The 24,044-nt window shown below is 42.2% G+C and overlaps 1 protein-coding gene across 1 annotated transcript in view; it reads right to left on the bottom strand.

Moving 5' to 3' along the window:
* Positions 1 to 20,268, bottom strand: part of TRPC7 (transient receptor potential cation channel subfamily C member 7) — a 158,205-nt gene extending 137,937 nt beyond the window's left edge. Inside the window, exon 1 of the mRNA XM_043490932.1 lies at positions 20,155 to 20,268. The gene's annotated coding sequence lies outside the window, so the exon portion shown is untranslated. The remainder of the gene's footprint in view (positions 1 to 20,154) is intronic.
* Positions 20,269 to 24,044: the final 3,776 nt, after the last annotated feature.

The following is a 24,044-nucleotide window of genomic DNA, read 5'->3' as shown; positions in this document are numbered from 1 at the left end:
TTGTATTTGACTATATTGAATAGTAGTGTAGATAGAAATACCCTCAGAGACAGTATATTTAATTATGAAGTCTGATGACTGAGAATCAGTTTACTGGTAAAACCACACTGCTTTTCCCATTGCCTGTACTATGCATAATAAGCATTCCTGAGGATTTTTCCCCCCATTATTTCTTGAACTGATAAGCTTTTCATCATACTGCTTTACATCCTTATGACATACTGGCCATAAAAATCATATGGAATAATTGTATTGACCACCCTTGCCATGTAATCATATATATATAATTGGCACCTTAAGGCCCTTATATCCTGATAACCCTTGTGTACCATGCTTAACTTTGAAGCATTTGAGTAGTGACATCAGTGGGAGGTGCTTAAACTTTAGCATGTGCACAAGTATTTGCAGGATCAAAGCCTAACTTAGCATTGATTGGATTCCTTGTAGTTTACTTATCACTGAATTGCATACACAGCTTTTAGGTTATGGAGATACTAAGTGCACTATTGCTATGACTGCAGTTGAGAACTACAGTGCATCCACCTCTGAAAAATCACCACGGATTTCGGTACCTAGCTTTGGGCAGCCAAGTTAGAAAATTTTGACTCGTGCCTTTAATAGTCAATAGAGTAATGCGTGAAAAAATAGATATGTTTTAGAACTGCATTGAGGCTCTTATATTTTTACTTCCACTAATTGTCATAAGCTTTGCTCTGTCTGCTAGCATTACATTTGGGTCATGGCCTACCCTATAATGTGCCTTACAGTTAAGAATACAAACTCAGGCAATGGCTCAGAAGCTAGTCTGTATGGTAGATTACACTTTAATTGCAGATATATTTATCAGAACATTTGACTAGATAAAGAGCAGTTCCCAAGAATGAGTAGTAGTATTTGTTAGGGATGTATTGCAGTTTGCTTTGCTTAATAAATATGTGGTTGCTTCATGTTTATCCATGTAGTCTCCTAGTGATGACCAGGACAAGGTGTATTAACAGAAAATCCTCTTTTCGATTATCATTTACATAATGGAACTGGCAAATTCTTTCAATCTTGGACCTGTTTATTCCTCCACTGAAGTCAATGGGAATTTTGCCTCTAACTTCACTGGGATAAAGACTCAGCCAACAGTAAACTTTGAATTGAAATGAGATGAATTTTGTCCCTTCCCCCAAACAAGCTATATCAGAAATGATACAGGTTGGTGATTATTGTGATGGCAACTAAAGTGTAGTGTGCAGTTCTGTAGGCTCTCTCATGTCCAGCCTGTGTAAGTAGAAGCCATTGTTTCCATAGGAAACAAAACCAAGTGATTATACTAATTCTTGGGATGACGTTAGAACAGGTGGAATCCTTGTGTGCTACTCTTTTTTTAAATGGGTTGAATTCATCATTGACACAATCCACTGATATCAGTGGAGTTACAGCATAGAATGTAGCCCAGAATGTCATTTTCAAAAGAAATTATATGCATGCATCTCATGTCATGCAAAACTAAGCAGGCAGCATATTTCACATACGTATCAGGCAATGTCTGCAGCATTCAGGAAGGTGCTTTACAAAAGTGAGCTTGGAACAAATACTAAATCTGTGCAGACTGTATTGTCTAATTTCTTAACAGTCTACCACTGTAAGTGGGTGTGTATTTACATAAGCTTGTTTGTCTCAGGATCTGTGGAAAGTCAGTGGCAAACAGGATTCTGGGGCAGGATCTGTAGTACTAACAACAAAATATCAGACAGAAATAAGGAAGAAATGAATTAACTTCAGCCTCACAGAACAAGTTAGCCAAATTACATATAGCTTTGACCTTAAAAAGACATGTCCCTCCAAGCAACGAAAGCAGCAACAAAATCTAGAGAATACTTCCTGTTCCTTCTATGCACTCAGCCTACAACTGATTCTGAAATCTAGGTAAAGAGACCTTATCTCCCATAAACATATGTGGATGTTATCAATAAGGGATGAGTCATGCTAGATGACTGTCATTTCGCGTCCTATTGGGACACTGGAATGGCAGAATGGTGGAGGTTAGAAAGGTTTGCAAAAAAGATAATAGGGATTCTTTCCCCGCCCAACCTTTTAATGGAAACCTAGCAAGATTTCCTTATCCACTTTACAATTTTAACAAGTAGTTCTTGTGATCATTTGTGGATTCATCTAGTTACTATAGACAAGGGGGCAAATCCTGACTCCACTAGGATCAATGGGAGTTTTGCTGTTGACTTCAACGGGCCAAGGATATGGCTATGGGCCTGATGTACAGCCCACTGCGATCAATGAAAAGACTCCCATTGAATTCACTGGGCTTTGTATCAGGTCCACAGTCAGCAATTCCTACAGTCTGAAGTGAATTGTGCAACTCCTGAGAATATTCTTTTTATCATTTCCCCTAGAACAGAGAAATTTAGGAGAACACTAAAATGACTTGGAGACACAAGTATTTATGTAGTTTGCTTGAGCCCGATTTCAGCCCAATGCTACATTTTATATTTTAATGCTACTTTTTAAAGACACCAATTGCTACTAAAGAGGTTCAGTCTTATTCCTAATGGTCGTCCTTCAGATACTTTAATAATTTTTTATTACTCATCACATGGAGGTGTCCAGAGGCCCCAGTCAAGATGGATCCTCTGATTCGCCAGGTGCCGTACAAACACAGAGGTAAACATTATCCTTCCCCAAAGAGATGACAACCTAAGAAGTTGGGAAATACAAACTATTGTGTTGCAAATAAGTTATCTGACCAATTTGGGCACTTTTTTCAAATACATAATATGCAAATACATTTCTTTTCATTCCTCAGCCAGCTGTATGGATAGCCAGATATTATTTGGGTCCTGACTGCTTTCTCAGTTTGCACCCTAAGACTGGTGCAGAGAGCCCTTACAAGCTCCCTTAAAGCAGCAGCTAAGGATTTCCCAAATATGAAGGAATCCTCAGATGGTGTAGACCGAACAGAGACAAGCTCTACACAGGTCCATCCCGACTCTCCTTTCATAAGGAGTCACAAAGGAACTCCCTTTATGGAAGACTGCCTTAGTTTCCCCTTTCAGGTAACCCAAGAATTCCACTTCAAGCTCTCTTGCCTCAATTGTGCCCATTCTTGAGGCCAGTTTATTATCAAACCTAAGTCCCAAAACGTAAGCTCACTTATCACCTCAAGTTGTCCCGAAAATCATATGTGCTCTTTGCCATTGATGTAACACATACCACATTCTGGCATCTTCCACCATACCTAGATTTTTCCATCCTTCTTGTCCCTCTGCCAGGACAGCCACTCAAGCCCTGCCAGTTGGACTTCAACTTCCCAACAGCAATCCCCAGAGCGCCTCTGTGCTAAAAGATCTTCACCCAGGGAGCATCCCTCACTCCTGCAATCCTCTCCAGGCTCCTCTGGGTCCACCTGCTCAGCCCAGGAGACCTCAATGGGTAAGCCCCTCCACTGCTATCAGCCCTTTCCAGCCCCAACTTAGAGCAAACCAGCAACACCCAATGCTGCTCTGCATACCTTCAGTTCTATGGTCCCGGACTGGGGACACCAGCCAGCAAATACTTCTTACCTTCTGCCTTCATTCTTTTCCCAGCTCCCAAACGTGAAGCCTCTGACAGCTCTCATCTCCTATCATAGAATATCAGGGTTGGAAGGGACCCCAGAAGGTCATCTAGTCCAACCCCCTGCTCAAAGCAGGACCAAGTCCCAGTTAAATCATCCCAGCCAGGGCTTTGTCAAGCCTGACCTTAAAAACCTCTAAGGAAGGAGATTCTACCACCTCCCTAGGTAACGCATTCAGTGTTTCACCACCCTCTTAGTGAAAAAGTTTTTCCTAATATCCAATCTAAACCTCCCCCATTGCAACTTGAGACCATTACTCCTCGTTCTGTCATCTGCTACCATTGAGAACAGTCTAGAGCCATCCTCTTTGAAACCCCCTTTCAGGTAGTTGAAAGCAGCTATCAAATCCCCCCTCATTCTTCTCTTCTGCAGACTAAACAATCCCAGCTCCCTCAGCCTCTCCTCATAAGTCATGTGCTCTAGACCCCTAATCATTTTCGTTGCCCTTCGTTGTACTCTTTCCAATTTATCCACATCCTTCCTGTAGTGTGGGGCCCAAAACTGGACACAGTACTCCAGATGAGGCCTCACCAGTGTCGAATAGAGGGGAACGATCACGTCCCTCGATCTGCTCGCTATGCCCCTACTTATACATCCCAAAATGCCATTGGCCTTCTTGGCAACAAGGGCACACTGCTGACTCATATCCAGCTTCTCGTCCACTGTCACCCCTAGGTCCTTTTCCGCAGAACTGCTGCCGAGCCATTCGGTCCCTAGTCTGTAGCGGTGCATTGGATTCTTCCATCCTAAGTGCAGGACCCTGCACTTATCCTTATTGAACCTCATTAGATTTCTTTTGGCCCAATCCTCCAATTTGTCTAGGTCCTTCTGTATCCTATCCCTCCCCTCCAGCGTATCTACCACTCCTCCCAGTTTAGTATCATCCGCAAATTTGCTGAGAGTGCAATCCACACCATCCTCCAGATCATTTATGAAGATATTGAACAAAACGGGCCCCAGGACCGACCCCTGGGGCACTCCACTTGACACCAGCTGCCAACTAGACATGGAGCCATTGATCACTACCCGTTGAGCCCGACAATCTAGCCAGCTTTCTACCCACCTTATAGTGCATTCATCCAGCCCATACTTCCTTAACTTGCTGACAAGAATGCTGTGGGAGACCGTGTCAAAAGCTTTGCTAAAGTCAAGAAACAATACATCCACTGCTTTCCCTTCATCCACAGAACCAGTAATCTCATCATAAAAGGCGATTAGATTAGTCAGGCATGACCTTCCCTTGGTGAATCCATGCTGACTGTTCCTGATCACTTTCCTCTCCTCTAAGTGCTTCAGGATTGATTCTTTGAGGACCTGCTCCATGATTTTTCCAGGGACTGAGGTGAGGCTGACCGGCCTGTAGTTCCCAGGATCCTCCTTCTTCCCTTTTTTAAAGATGGGCACTACATTAGCCTTTTTCCAGTCATCCGGGACTTCCCCCGTTCGCCACGAGTTTTCAAAGATAATGGCCAAGGGCTCTGCAATCACAGCCGCCAATTCCTTCAGCACTCTCGGATGCAATTCGTCCGGCCCCATGGACTTGTGCACGTCCAGCTTTTCTAAATAGTCCCTAACCACCTCTATCTCTACAGAGGGCTGGCCATCTCTTCCCCATTTTGTGTTGCCCAGCACAGCAGTCTGGGAGCTGACCTTGTTAGTGAAAACAGAAGCAAAAAAAGCATTGAGTACATTAGCTTTTTCCACATCCTCTGTCACTAGCTTGCCTCCCTCATTCAGTAAGGGGCCCACACTTTCCTTGGCTTTCTTCTTGTTGCCAACATACCTGAAGAAACCCTTCTTGTTACTCTTGACATCTCTTGCTAGCTGCAGCTCCAGGTGCGATTTGGCCCTCCTGATATCTTTCCTACATGCCCGAGCAATATTTTTATACTCTTCCCTGGTCATATGTCCAACCTTCCACTTCTTGTAAGCTTCTTTTTTATGTTTAAGATCCGCTAGGATTTCACCATTAAGCCAAGCTGGTCGCCTGCCATATTTACTATTCTTTCGACTCATCGGGATGGTTTGTCCCTGTAACCTCAACAGGGATTCCTTGAAATACAGCCAGCACTCCTGGACTCCCTTCCCTTTCATGTTAGTCCCCCAGGGGATCCTGGCCATCTGTTCCCTGAGGGAGTCAAAGTCTGCTTTCCTGAAGTCCAGGGTCCGTATCCTGCTGCTTACCTTTCTTCCCTGCGTCAGGATCCTGAACTCAACCAACTCATGGTCACTGCCTCCCAGATTCCCATCCACTTTTGCTTCCCCCACTAATTCTACCCGGTTTGTGAGCAGCAGGTCAAGAAAAGCGCTCCCCCTAGTTGGCTCCCCTAGCACTTGCACCAGGAAATTGTCCCCTACGCTTTCCAAAAACTTCCTGGATTGTCTATGCACCGCTGTATTGCTCTCCCAGCAGATATCAGGAAAATTAAAGTCACCCATGAGAATCAGGGCATGCGATCTAATAGCTTCCGTGAGTTGCCGGAAGAAAGCCTCATCCACCTCATCCCCCTGGTCCGGTGGTCTATAGCAGACTCCCACCATGACATCACTCTTGTTGCACACACTTCTAAACTTAATCCAGAGACACTCAGGTTTTTCCACAGTTTCGTACCGGAGCTCTGAGCAGTCATACTGCTCCCTTACATACAGTGCTACTCCCCACCTTTTCTGCCCTGCCTGTCCTTCCTGAACAGTTTATAACCATCCATGACTGTACTCCAGTCATGTGAGTTATCCCACCAAGTCTCTGTTATTCCAATCACGTCATAATTCCTTGACATCACCAGGACCTCCAGTTCTCCCTGCTTGTTTCCAAGGCTTTGTGCATTTGTATATAAGCACTTGAGATAACCTGTTGATCGCCCCTCATTCCCAGTATGAGGCAGGAGCCCTCCCCTCTCAGACATTCCTGCCTGTGCTTCCTCCCGGTATCCCGTTTTCCCACTTACCTCAGGGCTTTGGTCTCCTTCCCCCGGTGAACCTAGTTTAAAGCCCTCCTCACTAGGTTAGCCAGCCTGCTGGCAAAGATGTTCTTCCCTCTCTTCGTAAGATGGAGCCCGTCTCTGCCCAGCACTCCTCCTTCATGGAACACCATCCCATGGTCAAAGAATCCAAAGCCTTCTCTCCGACACCACCTGCGTAGCCATTCGTTGACCTCCACGATTCGACGGTCCCTACCCAGGCCTTTTCCTTCCACGGGGAGGATGGACGAGAACACCACTTGCGCCTCCAACTCCTTTATCCTTCTTCCCAGAGCCACGTAGTCCGCAGTGATCCGCTCAAGGTCATTCTTGGCAGTATCATTGGTGCCCACGTGGAGAAGCAGGAAGGGGTAGCGATCCGAGGGCTTGATGAGTCTCGGCAGTCTCTCCGTCACATCACGAATCTTAGCCCCTGCTTTTGTCTCCCCAGCTATCTCTGAATCACTGGGTCAACCTCACCAGATCTATCCCAGTAGGCTCCTACTGCTTCCCCTCCCCGAGACCTTTCCACTTCTGGCCCATCTCCCTATTCCTAGGGAGCTAGCAGAGACAGCCCCATCTGCTCTCTCTACCCATTTCTTGAATAGCACTCAGGCCTGATTCACCAAGGCTTCCCCTCATTTCATTACATCTTTTTCTTACTGGGTTTCCCTCCTCTAAGCCTCAGGTGTCCTCTTTTAAGTCCAGTTAGAGTGAGCTGATGAGGCACAGGGGCGCTGGCCCTGCTCCCTCTTAAAGGGCCAGTGCCATCCTCTCCCAGCCCCCCTAAGGCCCAGATTAAAGTAATCTTCAGGTTGCTGTAACTGGCACTAAGATAAGTTCAGTCCCTAGCCAGCCAGGATTGGGATGATGGCGAGTGGCCTGGAGCCATCTTTGGTGCCTCAGCCTCTGCTCTGGCGAGGCTGGGCTTTGTACTTTCAGTGAATAATTTATCCGGTAAATGTTTTCTCTAAGCCTCTGCGTAATTACTTGTAAATAACGGTTTTCTTTCAGCTCTGCTTTTAAATATGTGGGTGTGGTTTTAAAGGCAGGAGAACAGACAGCGGTTTGCATGTTATTCATTCCCAGGACTACTCCGCTTTGTCATTCATTTGTGCCTAGGTGTGTTTCAAACGATTCCCTTTCAGGCCGACAGGGTGTGTGCCCAGTCAGCCACCTAAAAATGACTCTGAACCATTTATAGAGTCAGCAAGCGCAAGGGCACTTTTGTACTTTCCTTCCATTTTCAATATCAGAAACGAGCATGCTGGCTGCTTCTTCAGGCTGCTTCCTGAAATGTGTCACGACAAGGAGTGAGGACTTGGTGTCGCAGGCGCACTGAAAACTGAAATAAGAGGAAGATTTCTGTTCTGTGTGTCTACATGATTGTGCTGCAGAGTAGTTCCTCTTATCCATTTTAAATAGGCAACAGGAGAACAAATACTGGCTCTGAGAAATGCAGAGGAATTAGCAAGATTACAGGGACACTTCTGTGTTGAAACAATGCATCCGATGAAGTGAGCTGTAGCTCACGAAAGCTTATGCTCAAATAAATTTGTTAGTCGCTAAGGTGCCACAAGTACTCCTTTTCTCTTAGTGGGGGGGGGGTAAGAAAATCAAGATAAAAAAGGGTAAAACTTTTTGTAGTGCAATATTGGGCTATGTCCTTGCTGGAGCCATTTTGCTTTAGTCTGTCAATATAAAGTAGCTGCAAACCAGTTTAATCAGCTCTATGTGATTTCCTTGATGTAAGGGAATCCCAAGATATTATATAACATGCATAGCAGTTTACTCATCTCCCCCATGCTGATGCCCAAAGTAAGGGGTGTACTGGGGAAAGAATAGATGTGTCTATGGAGTGGCTACATTCAGCCACCTTGACTTCAATGGGACTACCAATGTACTTAAACTTAAGCAGATGTTTAAATGTTTTGCTGGATTGGGACTCTAGTACCCAACATTAGTATATGTAATGGAGAGTTCCCGGTTGGTAAAGGCATCTGTTTTCAGATGAGAAAGCCTTGAGTTCTATTCCCAGTCATGAGGACTGGGTAGTCTGAGAGGCCTGAAAGCTGATGACTATGAAGTCTTGGGTTCTATCACAGAGCAAATCTTTACTCTTGCACTACAGATACTCCCCACTCCCTCGCTATCCCTGTTATGTGGATAAACACAGGGGTTCAGCCTTAAGGAATGGAAACCTAGTTTCCCCCTCCACCCTTGAATTCAGTCTACTAAAATGACAAAACTAAAACCAGACTTCAGTATCTTCTTGGGGGAAGGGACTCTGCCCCAGCCTTCTATCTGGGTGAAGTATGTTCCACGGGAAATGAAGCTGGCATATATTAATTGTTGCCTAGTCAGTGAAAAATGAAATTGACCCCTTTTTTTTTCAACATAGGTGGGTGTTGGGGGCTGGAAAGTCATGAATAAAGAGGATTTAAACAGACTTGGTGAAGGAAATCAGTCTGGGAGAAGCAATGGGAAGAAGCAATGCCGACAGGATTGAGCACTCTCTTGGTGAAGGTAAGGTCATTATCTGGGCAAAGAGAAGACAGCATATTTACTAAAAGGACTCCAAGGGGGATTTAGAATGTTATACGGGGGGGTCTGTGGATTTTCATTCTTTAAGAGGAAAAATACGTAAGTTTGCCCTGTAAATCTGTAGCTGAGTGAAAATCAACAGCCAGAGCTTGCATGTGGCATGAAACTCTCATGCTAATTGGATAGGTTGTATCGGCTGCAACGCTGCATCAGCATTTTGACTGATGATGGTGAACATGACCACTCGGGTAGTGACTGCCCCACTGTGTTGGCACTTTTGATCTCATTGGTGCCTGTACAGGTACAGGGTTCGGCCAGGGAGATGCAATTGCAGGGTTTGGCTGTATTGATACTTGCCTGTTAAGAGGCTGAACATTTTATTGACAGCCAGACAAGTTTAGATTATGCAGAGGGAATGGGAATTGATGTTTTTAAGGTGTAATTTACTTTTCAAACCATTTCCTCCTCATGTTAAGCACCATCAGGGCAATGGGAAGCTTCAAGAAGGCACTACAGGGTATTTTTGTTATTAAAAAGTAAAACCTTCATCAAATGGAAATTAGATTTTTTTTGTACAGTATTGAATTACAGTATTAATATCAGGAAGAGTACCTGGAGCACTGGTGATGGGTTGAATTTCATCTCTCTTTACAGCTATTTCAGTTTCATAGATATTAAGATCAAAAGGGACCATTATGATCATCTAGTCCGACCTCCTGCACAATGCAGGCCACAGAATCTCACCCACCCACTCCTGCGAAAAACCTCTCACCTATGTCTGAGCTATTGAAGTCCTCAAATCGTGGTTTAAAGACTTCAAGGAGCAGAGAATCCTCCAGCAAGTGACCCGTGTCCCATGCTACAGAGGAAGGTTAATGATTCTCATAGATTTAAAGTTACCAGATACTAACTTTTCTCTCAGCACAGAAGTTTTGGAATACGATGCTGCTGAAATGAGGGTGAGATTGTGCTTAGCCTTGGCACAGAGGTTCTGGGGGGTTGGGGAGTTCACAAGCAGCCTTCTTGCATTTATACTCCCAACTCCCTTCCCACCCCTTACACACACACACACACACACACACACACACACACACACACACACACACAGTTTCATTCCCTGTGATCCCCCAAGCTCAGGTGTTGCCTCTTGATGGCATGACACGGGGCACTAGCCACTTCAAAGGGTAGGTCTACACTGCAAAACAAAAACAAGCCAAAACCCCACACACACACACGACAGTGAGTTTCAGAGCCCAGGTCTACAGATTTGGGCTCGTGCAATGATGCTAAAAATAACAGTGTAACATTCCCGCTCGGGATCTGAGATGCCCCCTCACTGGACGGAGGGGTAGAAGGAGATGGGGTGGCACACTCTCCTCCCTCAGTAGGTGTAGTTCCTCTGGCACACTCTGGAGCTTTGTGTGCTAAGGTTACTTTGTATCACAACCTGCTTGCCATTACCCCTATCCCACACTCCATCTAAGTTCTCAGAGTGAAGAAGAAAGGACAGTGTACCTCTCCCTATGGCAAAATAATTCCCAGGATTTCTCCCTGGGGTGATGCAACTACAGATTGCCACCGATGCAGGCCTGTGTCTTAACAGCTTTGCTATATAATTTGTTGCTGTTGCAGAAAACGGATGGGGCGTGTGTCTGTCTATATATATACACACATATATATATATAAAAAAATGTACAAGGAATATAAATTTTGTTATTGACTTCAGTGGGAGCAGGAGAGAGCTCCAGACACAAATGCCATATGGCAGCTTAGTCGCAAAAAATAATTAAGCATTAGCTTGAACATGATATCAAAAAGGCGCTTAGATCTGCTTGAACTGCTATGATATTTGCATTTAATACTGAATAGAGGTGCACACATTGCAGTCAGGATGGAACAACAGAGGATTCTTGGCAGAGTGTCATAACAACACACAAGTGATAATGCAAACACATAAATAAATAAAATAATGGCACATCAGATTGTGCTAAAATAAGGTCTCTAGAAAGTCACCAGCTAACTTTGTCTGTCCTTTAGAGAACTATTTAAACTACACAAAAGGGAAATAAGTCTGTATAGCACTTGAGTCTGTTGTTTTTCTTTTTCTAAACTGTTAGCAGTGTGAAGCTTTAATAGAAAATTAAAAGGCAAAGTCATTAAGTAATAAGTGTCCCTTCATTTCCAAATACTACCAATAGCTCTTTATGCTTTGGATGATGTTTTATCTGAGGAGATTCTCTGAGCCATACTGTATAATTACCATCAGTGACGAAGAAATTGAAATAGTTTTTTTTCAAAATGTTCACTAAATTTACTGTTGTAAGGGCATTGTTTACAGGTCATTTTCATCTGTTCATTAAACCAACTCAAATATTACTAGAGAGAATGCTTTGAGGAAGATCCCCTAATGGGAGGTACCATATAAGGAATAGGACTCTTGCATCCCAAAGTTATAGATAGGTTAGAAATTACTATTATAACTTGAAAAAATCTGAAAGGGTCTAATAGAAGGGGTTTTAACTCTTACTCTACTCTGACATGTAAACAGAATGCTACTCATGTGAGTAATGGTTTGTAGGATCAGGCCTTTATATAGCAGATGTATGCCTAATTGTAAAAACAGTTCCTCACTTGAGTAGTTCTTAGGAAAAAGAGAGAACAAGGGATCGGATCTTATTACACAGATGCTGGGTCAGACAAAACTCCATTGATGTCACTGGCAGCAGGATTGGGCCCAATGAATGGCAGAAATAAACAAAAGAAGAAGAAGTGGGGTGACTGATCATACTTTATTGGATCTGTAAAAGATTAATTTGCCATGATTAAATCTATATATAATCATCCATTCTACTATCGCAGTCCAAAAAAACCAAATGAAATGGGGTCAGAATTAATGGCCATGCTTCAAAAGCGCTTTTTTTTTTCATAATGATCACATCTAAGGCTATGGAACTAAATCAAACTAAATATTAACTCCGCTCTTATTGTTTACAAAACTCAAGAAGGAATATCATGAAAATGGGAATTAACTATATGGCAGTAACTGAAAATCAGTCAACTTTGCTCATTCCTCTCATACTAAAAAGCTTTACATTTTCTTCTTTAGGCTTTATGAGTCTTAAAGCAGTAAGTATGAGAATCTAAGACAGAGGCAGTTCCAAAGAAAGGGGAAAATCTCCCACGATGGGAAGAAGTTTCAAGACTGATAAATCTCTGTCAGCTCCCCATACCATCGGATTTTCGAATCAAGCTGTTTCTTTGTGTTGATCTGCCAAATGACTCAATGATAAATGGAGGATCTTGCAATGCAGCAAAAGGAAACGCTCTTCCCTATTACATACTAATACAGGAAATTATGTACAATAATCTGTGTATGAAGACACAGTAAGGTTGACAGAATTAAGATTGTTCCTGCAACCCTAATTCAGCCTTCTTGTGCTCCTGCATTTTCACATTCTTGCCAGACATCGCAGAGGAAGTCTGAAACAGAGCCCAGCTTTTTTTGGGCCACAGTCCAGGATATGAACCATATGAGTATCCTCTTTTCTTACAATTGTCTTCCTTAATCATTGTCCAACCTATGGACTGAATGAGGCAGGGGTCCCATAACAGAAATAATATGTGATCATGCAATTAAAGGCTGTATCATAAGTCAGACACACAATGGAAATTAATTCTGGTGTTATCTAATTTTTGAGTGCTTGAGTTTTTATCTTGGTTTTTGCATTGTAATTTCCTATGTTGTTTTTTTTTAAATAAAGCAAACTAACTCTCTGCCCATCCCACCCAAAATTCGACCCATGATCAGATTCCATACTGATCACCTGAATGGATCCATCCGCTGGGTTGGACCTCGGGGTGAAATCCTAGCCCTATTTTAAATTCAATGGCAAAACTCCCATTTATTTAAATAAGGTCAGGAATTCACCAGGATTTCAGATCAAGAGCATAGTCCTCTACCACTTGAGCTCAAGGAGCAATCTTGTAGCAGTAGTAAACTATTATTCTGTCTCAGCAGTTCTCAAACTGTAGGTCGGAACCCCAAGGTGGGTTACAACCCCGTTTTAATGGGGTCACCAGGACCAGCATTAGATTTGCTGGGACCCAGGGCTGAATCTGAAGCCTGAGCTCCACCCCCACCTGGGGCTGCAGGGCTTGGGCTCTGATCCAACCATCCCTCTCCCAGGGTCATGTAGTAATTTTGTTGTCAGAAGGGGGTCATGGTGCAATGAAGTTTGAGAACTGCTGTGATCTGCACAAATCACTAGAGGGTGATGCAACACGTTTTACCAGTGGCTTACACAACTATTTTCTAGGCATCAGAGGAATATTAGGAATGAGGAGCCCTGGATTATATTCCTGGCTCCAGCAAGGCACATGGGATAGTGGCTACAAACAGTACAGCCAGCTTCATAGATCTGACCCATTTGTTCTATAGGGTGGTGTGGCTGATATCAAAGAGTTTTTGCATCTCTGTCAAAAGTGGACTTGTGCAACCTATCAATTATCTTATTTGTAAAACTGAATGATGCATTTTAGGTATTTATATGGCCCCATCACCATTGTATCTGAGTACCTCAGAATCTTTTTTGCTGTATGCAGTGAGGTTGCAGCTTTGTTGGTACTAGGCGATTAGAGAGACCAGGTGGGTGAGATAATATCTGTTATTGGGCCAACTTCTACTGGTGAGAGTCAAGCTTTCGATCTTAGAGAGCCGACCTGAAGAAGAGCTGTGTAAGCTTGAAAGCTTTTCAGAAGTTGGTCCAATAAAATAATATAACCTCTAACATTTATCCCCAGTCTGAATGCAACATTTTTCTTTAAAGAGCTAGATTTCTCTTCCTTTATACCGAAAGCCAGATACTAACCCCAAATTTAATAAATCAACTCACCTCCTGGCAAATTACTTACAAGCAAAAAATAATCTGAAACAAAGTTTTTTTTCCAATATGAGTTAATAGATGAAAACACAGGTTTCAGAGTAGCAGCCGTGTTAGTCTGTATTCGCAAAAAGAAAAGGAGTACTTGTGGCACCTTAGAGACTAACAAATTTATTAGAGCATAAGCTTTCGTGAGCTACAGCTCACTTCATCGGATGCATTTGGTGGAAAAAACAGAGGAGAGATTTATATACACACACACAGAGAACATGAAACAATGGGTTTATCATACACACTGTAAGGAGAGTGATCACTTAAGATAAGCCATCACCAACAGCAGGGGGGGGAAGGAGGAAACCTTTCATGGTGACAAGCAAGGTAGGCTAATTCCAGCAGTTAACAAGAATATCAGAGGAACAGTGGGGGGGGGGGGGGGAGGGAGAAAGACCATGGGGAAATAGTTTTACTTTGTGTAATGACTCATCCATTCCCAGTCTCTATTCAAGCCTAAGTTAATTGTATCCAGTTTGCAAATTAATTCCAATTCAGCAGTCTCTCGTTGGAGTCTGTTTTTGAAGCTTTTTTGTTGAAGTATAGCCACTCTTAGGCCTGTGATCGAGTGACCAGAGAGATTGAAGTGTTCTCCAACTGGTTTTTGAATGTTATAATTCTTGACGTCTGATTTGTGTCCATTCATTCTTTTACGTAGAGACTGTCCAGTTTGGCCAATGTACATGGCAGAGGGGCATTGCTGGCACATGATGGCATATATCACATTGGTAGATGTGCAGGTGAACGAGCCTCTGATAGTGTGGCTGATGTGATTAGGCCCTATGATGGTATCCCCTGAATAGATATGTGGACAGAGTTGGCAACGGGCTTTGTTGCAAGGATAGGTTAAGCCCTCTACACCAACATTCCACACAAAGATGGACTACAAGCCGTCAGGAACAGTATCCCCGATACTGTCACGGCTAACCTGGTGGCAGAACTTTGTGACTTTGTCCTGACCCATAACTATTTCACATTTGGTGACAATGTATACCTTCAAATCAGCGGCACTGCGATGGGTACCCGCATGGCCCCACAGTATGCCAACATTTTTATGGCTGACTTAGAACAACGCTTCCTCAGCTCTCGTTCCCTAATGCCCCTACTCTACTTGCGCTACATTGATGACATCTTCATCATCTGGACCCATGGAAAAGAAGCTCTTGAGGAATTCCACCATGATTTCAACAATTTCCATCCCACCATCAACCTCAGCCTGGACCAGTCCACACAAGAGATCCACTTCCTGGACACTACGGTGCTAATAAGCGATGGTCACATAAACACCACCCTATATCGGAAACCTACTGACCGCTATTCCTACCTACATGCCTCTAGCTTTCATCCAGATCATACCACTCGATCCATTGTCTACAGCCAAGCGCTACGATATAACCGCATTTGCTCCAACCCCTCAGACAGAGACAAACACCTACAAGATCTCTATCATGCATTCCTACAACTACAGTACCCACCTGCTGAAGTGAAGAAACAGATTGACAGAGCCAGAAGAGTACCCAGAAGTCACCTACTACAGGACAGGCCCAACAAAGAAAACAACAGAACGCCACTAGCCATCACCTTCAGCCCTAACTAAAACCCCTCCAACGCATCATCAAGGATCTACAACCTATCCTGAAGGACGAGCCATCGCTCTCTCAGATCTTGGGAGACAGACCAGTCCTTGCTTACAGACAGCCCCCCAATCTGAAGCAAATACTCACCAGCAACCACACACCACACAACAGAACCACTAACCCAGGAACCTATCCTTGCAACAAAGCCCGTTGCCAACTCTGTCCACATATCTATCAGGGGATACCATCATAGGGCCTAATCACATCAGCCACACTATCAGAGGCTCGTTCACCTGCGCATCTACCAATGTGATATATGCCATCATGTGCCAGCAATGCCCCTCTGCCATGTACATTGGCCAAACTGGACAGTCTCTACGTAAAAGAATGAATGGACACAAATCAGACGTCAAGAATTATAACATTCAAAAACCAGTTGGAGAACACTTCAATCTCTCTGGTCACTCGATCACAGACCTAAGAGTGGCTATACTTCAACAAAAAAGCTTCAAAAACAGACTCCAACGAGAGACTGCTGAATTGGAATTAATTTGCAAACTGGATACAATTAACTTAGGCTTGAATAGAGACTGGGAATGGATGAGTCATTACACAAAGTAAAACTATTTCCCCATGGTATTTCTCCCTCCCACCCCACCCCCCACTGTTCCTCTGATATTCTTGTTAACTGCTGGAATTAGCCTACCTGCTTGTCACCATGAAAGGTTTCCTCCTTCCCCCCCCTGCTGTTGGTGATGGCTTATCTTAAGTGATCACTCTCCTTACAGTGTGTATGATAAACCCATTGTTTCATGTTCTCTGTGTGTGTGTATATAAATCTCTCCTCTGTTTTTTCCACCAAATGCATCCCATGAAGTGAGCTGTAGCTCACGAAAGCTTATGCTCTAATAAATTTGTTAGTCTCTAAGGTGCCACAAGTACTCCTTTTCTTTTTAGATGAAAACAGTTACATGAGCTAATAAAGGGAAAGTGTTTAATGCATACAATATTACAAAAACTATATACATCAAATTTCATTAGGGAAATGGATTGTGTTAATAGATTGCCTTTAAAAATAGCCAAGAAGGAAATTAAAATGGTCTAAAAATAGAACTTGAAAACCTTACTATAATGTTAAAAAATAGGCTAGTCCATTTGATATCTGAAATACCAGTGAGCCTAGGTCCATTTGGGGACACTGCAAAGTTGACTCACTTTTGGCAATTCTGTGAACCTCCATGCCAGTGGCACAGTTTTTGTCAAGAACTATGAAATTTCCAGAAGAGGCAAAAGTTCCTTTTCTAAAACATTTATTAGAGATTTGGAAGTCTCACACAGCTTTTCTTGCTTCACGTAACAATTACTGCACCCTGGTATTACATTTTACTTGAAATATTTTGGATGGAATGTTTGGATAACAGGAGCAAACGATTTAATTCCACGGTTCATAATCCCATGAGTCATGTGCAAGTAGGGGCAAATGAGTCAGAAACTTTACTGATAAACCGAGAAAATTCTGCACAAGCAACTTATAGTGTGTGTATTGCGGCTAACAGAGATAGTCCCTCTCTCATGATGGAAAAACACAGAGGTGGGAAGATCTTTTGTTTCAACTCCTTGGTGGGTTGGTTTTATTCTGCATCTTATTCTGTTTGTTTCCCAGCTGTCTCCCCAAATGCCAAAGAAGCATTTTTCTCATTTTACTTTGAATTGTTTATTACATACCTAACAAAACAACATATAGGAGATTTACAGATAACGGGCTCTGCGGGGCTCCCGTGACCTTATGGGAGTGGGCGAAAGCTGCACACAGTGAAAAAGACCTCCATGCTCCTGACCAGCCCTGCAACACCCCCTATGCAGAGGTGGGCGAACACCCAACTGGGAATCCCCAGCTGTCCCTTGAATGTAGCATTAAGTCCTTTTCCACTGCTGAATTCACAAAGATGACTTACCCTTGGCTGAGGATCTGGCCCTTAAAACTGGTTGATTCTAGGCTTTATGCAACAGAAGGCCATGACTATTAGCTTCTGAGGTGACCCATAGCCCCAGTAACTCTGATTGATGTTTGATATCTAGGGGGATTATTGAATTCTAGACTGAGATTTTTACCCTGTTCCTGCATGGTGATATGCAAACAGTTGCATCCCTATTTTTTAAAGAAAAGAATAACAACAATACAATTTGTAAATACTAAATAATCAAGTGCTATTTATTCTAGTCATGAAGTAATAGGAGGAGTACATTTTTCTTTCTGTGTACCCAGTCACGGTGACATCTCTGCACATGGGGAAGAGTAGGATATTATATGCCATCCAAACAATAAAGTAGCTTGTCAGATTGATGAGTTCTTCAGCCAAGTGGAACACAAGGAATGCAGAGACAGTACATTGACCTCCAATGTGCTTCTCAGAGCACTTGTGGCTGAGTCTGCAAGATATTTTAGGTGGGATTCACAAAGAGACATAGATATTGCAATGCTTGGTGTTGCAGGCTTTACTTTTAGGTGCCTAGAAAAATCCACAGCAACAACACTGTGATCCACAAAGTCAAGTTAGGTGCATAGGCTCCGTATATAATAAATGGAGAAAGACAGACACCTAAGAATGTGATCCACAAGAGCTAGGACCCTAGGCAGCTGCCCACCCAGGCTAGTGAATGGGAGTTGATTAAGGAGGGGTGTTTGCTAAATCTTACCCCTCTCTCAGAGATAGGCACCCAAATCCAGGCTGCAGGGAGGTGCCTAGATCTACTTAGTGGTCCACATCACGGGAACCCAGTGATATACATATACAGTTTACTGTCCATGCTGGTGACTAATCAACTTCTTGTCTAGTGTTTATGCCATGAAATCTCCATTGCAATGTTTTTCAGATAAAAAGAAAAAAAATCAAAGGAATAGCTCTTAGGTGTCAGTGATGTGTGTTCCCAGTAGTTCGGGTATCCATATAGATGTCTGAGACTCCTACACAGGGCACAAAGAAAAAAAATAGCTTACATGTTTTGAACAGTTTGAATTTTACAGGTTCAGGAAGCTGAAATTGGCTTCCATACTCAATATAAAAGAAACAGAAGTTAAAAATAACCAAGTCTTGCTCATGAACCAATGACTAGAAATATTTCTCAATCATCAAACAAGACAGCATAAAGTATATTTGCATTGAAAGGTTCTAGTTAGACATCAGGAAGCTCTACTCTCAGCCCAAGAATAGGAAAAATAGAGAAGGGAGAAAGATCAGTAGTGAGTACTGCCATTTCCCAATACAGCACCTAAAAGACTTTGCGGAGGCACCACAGTTCTGGCAATAATCAATAATGCTCTGCAATCAATGTCTGTCAGGCACATCTAATCCTTTCACTCTAGTCACAGATGAAGTTTCAAAGAACTGAAGCAAACCAACCATGAAACGGACTGCATCTGAAAAGCTTGCATTGACATTTCTTATACTGAATAAAACAAGGTTTGCAGTGTTAAGTTTGTCTGAACAAGCTATAAAGGTAATTAAGACTAGAAGATATAATGCTCTTGGCTGCCACTTTTCAGATATGCATGTCTACTCAAAAACCATTGAGTGTAACAAGCAACTATAGTACAAGGGTGCAGTGCTGTACCTTCCCAATGTTTCACATAAAATCAGAAGGTTTGGTCCAGTAAATGAAAATAACAAAAACTTAGATAAGAAGCAGTGTTACATTAGCATGATATTTTAGTGATGTCTCTAATAATTAGATTTTAAAAAAATAAGTATTTATACACCAGTCTGCAGTAGGTCAAGTGCATCGACCTGAGTCACTGTTATTGTGTAAGGATCTCTGTCTGATAATAATTAGCCTAAATTTAGACCTGTGTGTCATTTTCCCTAGCTTATACATACATACTGTGGCAAGGCATCTCCTTCGTCTCGCTGGGCACAGCGTTTTTCCGTCTGGTGATGGGGGCCTGGAGTAAATCAATCCCTGTCACAAAACTGAAATGCCTGCAAACTGCATGGAAACTTTTTAAAAATACCCTAATAGAGGCTCAAATTAAGTGTATTGCCCAAATTAAAAAACATAGTAAGAGGACCAGAAATGGCTAAACAACAAATTAAAAGGAGTGGTTAGAGGCAAAAAGGCATCCTTTAAAAATTGAAAGTTGAATCTTAATGAGGAAAACGGAAAGGAGCATAAACTTCAGCAAGTCAAGTATTAAAGTAAAATTAGGTATAATTAGGCAGGTCAAGAATGAATTGAAAAGCAACTAGCAATGACTTGATGATTGCCTGTTCTGTTCATTTCCTCCAAAGCATCTGGCACTGGCCACTGTCAGAAGACAGTATATGGGGCTAGATGGACCATTGATCTCTCCCAGTATGGTTATTCTTATGTACTTAGAGTTTTTATTCCTCACTTGGGTTTTTATTCTTCCATATTTGCAAGATGGGCCTCGGGGTAGGCCCAAGGGTACTATTCAGCCAAACAAAAAGAAACAAGTTCATAACACAGAAAAGGGAATACCTTTCCCTGCCCCCTTCCTGGGGTGTTACCTCATTATGCTGGTCTCTGGGTGCCAGTCCCTCCCCAAACTGCCATGCTTGCTTCCCCTAGAGCGAGGAGAGCAGCCTTCCATCCAGGAGAAACCTTTTTCTCTTCTGTCACTAACCCTGCTGCAGCTTTTCTCTCTCACCAGAAAAGGAGTTTTTAAAGGTCAGAGGCAGCCCTTAATTGGACTCAGGTGTCCCTAATTGACCTGAAGTAACCTCTTTCAGCTCATCAGGAAAATGGCCTTTACCATTCGGGTAGATACATCTGCCTTCCACCGCTCTCTTACACAGGGAGAGGATGTTGGCCGAGGGAGTGGGTGCTCTGCAACTGCATTGCCTATTTCTGTTCCGCTCTCTGTTCACACATCCAGACAGCATCTGCTGGCTCCCTTGACACATTCGAGGAGCAGTGGGTGCTGTCCAGGTCCCCTTCAGGTTCCCTATTTTTGACCCCGTGACCCTCACATTTGTCATTGTTTTTCTTCTGTTGTCCCCCATATTTATTTGAGTCCCAGGCTCTGTAGCTCCTCCCCATAGGCTGGGGAAGGGGCCATTAGCTGTGGGCGGGCACAAGCCCGCCCACTTCCCAGAACCCAACAGGACCGCTCTCTTACAGCTATCCAGCTTGACTTTGTCACAGTACATTGTCTTTTTTTTTGACTAGTTGGTCAAATATCATCTGCAAAAGTTACACACACACGCACACACACACACACACTCTACTGATGCATGTTTTTACAGTAGGCAATTAACTCTTTGAATTAGACAAAGCATAATCATTTTGATAGGGAGGTTAGCAAGACAAAATGCATAAAATGTATCTAATTATTTTAATTAGAGGTTTGATTCATGTGCTGTTTTTATTCATGACATGTACTTGTATTTTTATAATTGTTTCTGACTCCTGGATAAATAAAATGTCATGCATCAGTCCCTAGAGTTTACTAGTTGGAAATCATTTTACTGCCTTTCAAGACACAATAAGGAGAGTGGGTACTTCAGAGAGTGAATGCCACAATTAAAACTGGTGTAAAGAATTACACAAAGTGATTCTCTAGGGTACAAGATAAGAAGTAAATTCCCAAAACAGGAAACAAAAGGCTGGATTTCAAACAGAAGCAAGAAACACTAACAGAAGATGTTGAGTTCTCCTCCAGCACACTTCTCTCCAACCCAAGGCCCCAATCCTGCAAATTCTGAGAGTACGTCTATAGTCAATATAGTCAAACAATCAAAAATATTAAATGCAGGGAAGCAAAAAATCCAACCAGCTTTGGAAACATTAGAGCCATTCCAAACTGTATAGATGGGCCCAAAGGTGAAAAAATGGGACTCCTATTTATCTCTGAACAAACTCCCCAGAGTTAAGTGACAAAAGCAGGGTGAATTTTCAACCCAGACCATTCCCACCTCAACTCAATTTTTCAGAAATTGCCAGCAAACAAATGAAAAACAACAACAATTATTCACCCAGTTCTAATTGTGACTAGCTGTGAAGTCTGCTTCTGGATTTTAAACTTTCACAGATTTTTGGGAGGTGCTCGCTTTCAGAATTTGGGTTCAGGATCATCTCTCAAACAGTGACTTAAACTTCGATATTGCTGAGGTCAAACCTTGCTGTCCCCAGTCCTGACTCATTCCAAACTCACCTTGAGTCAATGGGATGTTTCCATGTGTAAAGAAAAGCTTGGCCTCTCCTGTGACTTCTAGAAATCTGTATTTCTGTATTCATTTCAGATTCTGCATCAGTGGGATAGACATTGATCTTTATCACCATCACCTTTTAATTCTCAGGCCAACGGATCTTCCAGTCCTACCCATCCCTTCAAGATCTGAAATGTGTGGACGAATACGCTCCCCTAGCCAAAACACAAAGAAATTAATAGACAAGCACAGCAAAAGGTTTGAACTTCGCCCTCAGATTCACTTATCCATCTCCTATCAGAATCCAAGGGACTCTTTGAATCCAAGTGCAGACTTCAGCCCCAAGGTTTGTAATGGGTTTCTCATCACCATGAATGTTAAATTCAGTGCAAACCTTCAGCTGACTTTTGCACTCAAATTCCAACAGGCCACCCATGCTGTTGTGAAACTGAACTCCTGTAAAGTGCAGAAAAAGGCCCGTAAAAGCCCATTTGTTCATATAGCTGCTCTCTTGCATGTCTTTATCTGCATTTCTCAGGGATGGCAGTTTCACTGCATTATGATCAACCTTACAGGCAAGAATATTTGTTTGGCAGGTGAGTCACAAAATGAACCAGTTCATTCAACAGTTTTCACAGGCTGCATCTGGAATCGTACTATCCAGGCCAAACAACTGGAACGTTAATTAACATTCATCTGATTGCCATATATTTATCTTTGTTCTCTTGAAAAAGTCTAAGAAAGAAAGAAAGAAATGCTTCTTTCTGTCCTTTGTACTATAATTTATTACCATTAGACTGTCTACTAGGGGGAGATTCTGCAGTGGTTGGTTTCTTTGACATGTGTTTCTACTGCTTTTCATCAGAAAGAAAAGGTGCCTAAAATAAATTTGTTTATTAAATAGTCACCCCACTTTACAGTGAGGTTATTTTGGTTTGAATTCTTTGATACCGTGTTAATGATTCCTTTCCTTCCAGATGCTCTGTGCATAAATGGTAAACCCTTAGAGAAATAGATTTGTAAAATATAGCTTTTCCTTTTATATACAAGTAATTTAAAATATAGTCAGATTGAAGATAAAATTGAAAAGACCTCCTTAGCATAGAAATTTGCACTATTAGAAAGAACATGATTGATAGATAAGAAAGTGGAATGGTCTGACTGGCTGATGGACAATTCCAATAGTAAACTGAATTTTTAATACACTGATCACAGCCTGTTTCCTTTTACAGGCAGGCTGTAAAAGGAACCAGAAAAAATATTTGCTTTGTTTGTATTTTCTTTTTATTTTAAATTATTGACACAGTCTGTAATATTATAACTCATCCTATTTGAAAACAAGTCTTGTAAGAATTATCCAGTTCCATTTCACATTACTTTTAGCACCCTCGCCTATCTCCTCCTTTTGATTTTTCCATTTTCTCTCCATTGTTTTTTCGCCAGTTAGTATTAAATTCAATTGAGATGAGGCTTTTCTTGACTTGGAGAAAGCAACAAAAAAGGAATAAAAACATGACAAAAAGGATAGAATAATAAAAATGACTTGGCTCCTTAATTATTTCAATAACCCTAGTTCAATAACCCTATTGAAATATCACCAGAACTGCTGTTGCAGTGATTTTCTCTCTCTTCTTAGGGGATTGAGAAATATTTCTAGACTCATGGCAAACTTTTTATTCACTCCAGGTGAAACTCACCCCTTGGCAGATGGTCAACATGAGGCCTATGAACCACTGAAGCCCGCAAAATAAGGCTTACGTGGAATTTAAACAATTCACAGGCCTCATATTGGCCCTCTGCACAGGGAGAATCTCACCCTCAGTTATTTATTGAAGTCACTACATTGAAAAAAGACTCTTACAGACAAATTTCAAAATGTCAGCACCTAAGATGCTATTACAAAAACATGCAACTGTAAATGCATAAGTGTGGTAGAGAAAACTTAAGTGTCTATGTTTGAAAGTCTGAGCTCTCAAAAATTTTGACAAGCTCATTTGTAGAAGTTATTTGTCCTGGAAGAAGGAACATATGTAACCAGCGTTGGGTTTTTTTATTTTTATTATCGAGTACTAAACACCAACCTTGCACATACCCGTCCAAAGAAAAGTTACTGAAGTCATCTCTGAACATGTTAATAAAAAAATATCCCACACACATCTTTATTCGTCCATGAATGACATTGACAGGATCTAGTATTCAGTCCAACTAATTCTATTTTCCAATACTTTAGTGATGTGTTCAGGACAATT

This window comes from Dermochelys coriacea, chromosome 8 (assembly GCF_009764565.3).
Source record: "Dermochelys coriacea isolate rDerCor1 chromosome 8, rDerCor1.pri.v4, whole genome shotgun sequence".
NCBI classification, from domain to species: Eukaryota; Metazoa; Chordata; order Testudines; family Dermochelyidae; genus Dermochelys; species Dermochelys coriacea.
The sequence above is the reverse complement of the archived record's forward strand: the minus strand, read 5'-3'. Positions and strand labels throughout refer to the sequence as shown.